Below are 4,266 nucleotides of genomic sequence, written 5' to 3'. Positions count from 1 at the left end.
AAAAGCATCAAGCAAACATTAAAAGTTTAACCACTCCTACTTAGTTGAATCACAGAATTGTAGAGTTGGAAGGGGATCATAAGGGTCTAGCCCAACCCACTGCAATGCAGGAATATTTTGCCCAACATGGGGCTTGAACCCATGGAACTGAGATAAAGAGTCTCATGCTCTACCAACTGAGCACTCCTTTCAATAAGCTTTGAAAAATCAAAGTGGGTTTTTGAATCCCTAGTTTTGCAGCCCTCTACACAGAAAGAATATAGAAAGCAATATCAACTCCCATTCCCAAATTTGGTTCTGTGGTCAGGATTTTGGTATGCAAACAAACTATTTGTTGATGGCTTGGGACAAGTTGCCTCTTCAGCCTCAGATTACACTCTTAAGTAGCAACAACAGATGCAGAATTGTACCATATGTGGTTGCGGGTTTCTGTTACAGTATTGAAATGAAAGAATAACTGGTGCACAGTAATAGTTCAAATGCAGCAAATAAAGCTACCATTTGCATTTGGACAAGAAAAAAGAAGGGGCATGACCACTCCACTAAGAAATTACATTCACTCCACATAAACAACCAGCCATAATCCCATACAAACCAAGGTTAGACTCTGAAGCCTTTCTTAAACGAGTGTTGTTCTGAGATCAGAGGGTACCTTTTAGGAAAAAGAAAATTTCAGGGAATCGCTACCATTTGAAGAGAAGCGGGATTAAACAAAGAAAGTTCAATACTAACCTGGAATCACAGCCAATCCATACTTGGCCTGGTCTACTATCCAAGTCACTGTTCTGGCACCTTTGCCTCACCCTAGTCAGCCAAGGGTAACACCTTCTGGTTTCACAGTCACTCTAATCCACTTATGTCAGACTATTTTAGGGTCTGCAACAAAACCACACAAGTTAGTACTGGGCTTCAAGCAGGCAGAGTTCAAGGTACTGACAGGTATTTTTTGAAAAGACATTCAGGCTGGTATAGCTTTGGACTTTGCTAATCTAGCTCCCCTTGGCTAGGATATTTGTCTTAAATGCAGGACAACTTAGAATGCAAGCAAGGAGGTGCACAGTTCACTGATAGGAAGAACATTTTGACATCCTAATCATACCAAAGTGAACTGGCCAAGTAGAACTAAGAAATGCTGTAAACTCAGCACATTACTTTGGCATTTTGTGCATCTAGCAAGCTTTCCATACAATGAAGGAGACAGCAGAAACAAGCTTTCACAGGATGTTTACTTCTACTGTGGTAAAGTAACAGTTTTTAATAATTTTAAGATGACCAGCTTTTGCTCTACATTGTGTACTATTTCCCCAAAGGCTTGATTTCTTTTCTTTTTTTCAGATTAAATGGTCAGCTTGTGCATCCTTAGGAAGCAAGTTTTCAGAGACAAATATGGCCATATCAACTACATCTACTAAAAATAATCAATTTGTGAAACTAATCATGGATTCTTATCTTGCCAGAACCATGCCATAAGGTGCCCAACTTTCCTTGCCAGCAATATCTATTCCTACTGAAAAATGAGTAAACTGCACCTATGAAACTATAATGGGACCATAGTGTCATGGATTAACTCATATGAATCATAGGAAAATATATTTAAAAAGAACTTAGAACTATCCTAATACTCCTCAGAGGCTAGGAGCAACATTAGCTAATGCCTGGGTAAGAGTTAAATCTGTTCTTGCCTTTTTTGGCTCTCTGGTATAAGAACTACCATAGTCTATATACAGTTAAAATAAAAGGCTTACTTAATGCAAATGAAATGTGCTATTTAATTTGAGTCATTTGTCCTGACTCAGATAATAGTTTTTATCATCTGTGTGAACACATCTTGCTTATATCCCAATAATTTTTCTATCCAGGAAAATAGGAATGGAGACTGATATAGCACATACAAATTGTACTCCAAAGAAAATGGTACTCCAAAGATGCTTGGAACTACCAGGTAAAGGGACAAAGAAGAACCCCAATCTTTACCAGACTTCTTATAAGAATAAACTAATATGCCACATGAGCTAGACCAAGCAAAAGAGAGATTTTTGAGTACTGTCCTACACTGGGAAATGGAAGGGCGATTTTATCATAAGTTTACAGGAACAGATGGAATGGGTGCCAAAAGCTCCCACTGTACCAGGACAAAAGGTGTAAGTAGCCCTACACCTTTGAGGAGAGAAGAAACAAGAGAAATTACCTGCCAATTAGGCCAGATCCACACTATTGTACATTAAAAACACATGGCTCCCCCCCCCCCCGAGTCCTGGGAACTAAGGTTTCCTTAATGGTTCTGGGAATTGTACTTCTGTGAGGGAGAAACTACCGTTCCCAGAGTTCTTTGGGAAAAGTCATGTGCTTTCAATCAATGGTGTGGATCTAGCCTTAGGTTTTGAAATTAGACCCAAATGAAAACAAGGAGGCTGCAGGTCAAGGCTGCAACTATGAGCATCCTCTGCAATGTTTCCTAATGAATTCAACGGGATGTTGACCAGACTTGTTTTCTTGCATAAATGACGAAGCTCCCCGTCTCAAACCGGAAAATACCGGCTTTCCTCACGAGATGCGACTATAGATTAAATGTCTACTGAGGAGCGGGGGGGATGAAGCCCTACATGAGGCGAGTAGGAAGGGCGTGAAGGGTGATAAGGCCCACAGAGCTGCTTCGGCGGGGGTTGGGGGGGTGTTGAGAATTGAGAAGTGCCTCCTAGTCGGAAGAGAGACGTACTCCTTCCCCACTTGGAACCGAGGTCCCAGTTGACGGAAAGGCCCAGGCAGAAGCGCCCCCCCACCCTCCCTCCTGACTTCAACCACCGCCGCCCTTTCCCCACGGGGAAAAGCCAGGCCCCATTGTCCCGCCTCAGCGCACACCGCTCTTCCCGTACCGCCAGAGCGTCTCCCGCCTCGGGCCTTTCCCCAACGGGCCCCCTGCTCCGCAGCTGCCGCTCTCCCGTTCCCCGCCCCAGAACGCGGGTACCTGCTCCGGGAAAGAAATGGAGGGGGTGTCAATGCCGTACCCCGTTGCCTCCCGCCGCCGCCATCTTAACAGCAGCCCCTGAGCCTCAGCCCTAGCCAGGTCGCGCGAGAACTCGCCACCGGGTAGGGAGGGAGGAAGAGACGCGATATCTGAGGAAACACAAGAGCCCACGAGAATTGCGGGAGGAGGAGGAGGAGGGCGAAGCGAGTTATGGCGGAAAGTACAGTCTCGCGATACAATGACTGAGAAGGCAGCTTCCTGCGAGACGTGAAAAGAGGAAGTTGAAATCACGCGAGATTTCGGTGACGTCTCCCCTCTGGTGGAGGATGTTACTTCTAGGGATGAGGCGGCGGGAAACAGGGCAGAGTTGTTTTCCTATTCTGCCGCAGGTCCGTAACCTCGGGAAGGAGCTAGTTAACGAGCGTTTATCGCGATACTTGCCGTGAGAACTGAGGCAAAATATTCCACGCGAGAACAACCCAAAGAGCCGCGAGAGTTCGAGCAATCCCCCTGGCGGACTAGGTCTCCTCCTACTTTTGCTTATTGGAAACCTCACGAGATTTGGAGAATAAAATCACGCGGGTAGCCGTCCTTTGCTTCTAGTGACGAAACTCCTAAGATACATACATGTCTTCGGTTATGGTTGAGATGTGGAGCCATAAAGGGATATGGAGTTGGGGGAGGGGACTGGGATCTCGAGGAAGCTCCCGCGAGAGCTCGCAGATCTGGTCACGAGATCTGCCTCCCTGAGCTTCAGCGTATGGGGACGGCTGAGGAGAAATATCGCGAGAATGACGTCACGCGGAAGTCCGCAGTGGCTCCTCCCGCGAGGAAGGGGGCTGAGTGGCGCGCGCAGCTCCAGCCACGAAATCTCGCGGGAACAGGGAGCTAAAAGAACGTGACGGATTGTTCAGCAATTCTGCGCACGAGGGAAGGAGCGACGGGTTTTCTTCCGCTCGCGTAATCACGCGGGAGGTGGGCTGAACTCTCGCGAGAGCTTGCTACACTGTTGGCTTCTGCTTGTGAAAGCTGCCCCGAAAGGAAATTTTTGCGGGTGTTTTTGGTGTGGGCTTCCCCTTTACGTGCTGTTTTAATGCTATATTTATTTTTATCTGTTTCTTAAAATTTACACAGCGCTTGATTGTGAGAAAGAACCCTCAAAGCGGCTTAAAAAAGATAAAACAGACTAAGATTAAGGCAACAGGAAATAATATTCAGAGTCCTCTGGACTCCAGCAAAACTATACCAGAAGAAAATAACAAGTGCAGAGAACTGGGAGTAAAAATGCGAACAGTACATAT

Source organism: Podarcis pityusensis, assembly GCF_964106645.2.
Source record: "Podarcis pityusensis genome assembly, contig: HAP1_SCAFFOLD_146, whole genome shotgun sequence".
In the NCBI taxonomy this organism is placed as follows: domain Eukaryota; kingdom Metazoa; phylum Chordata; class Lepidosauria; order Squamata; family Lacertidae; genus Podarcis; species Podarcis pityusensis.
Note: the sequence above shows the minus strand (reverse complement) of the source record.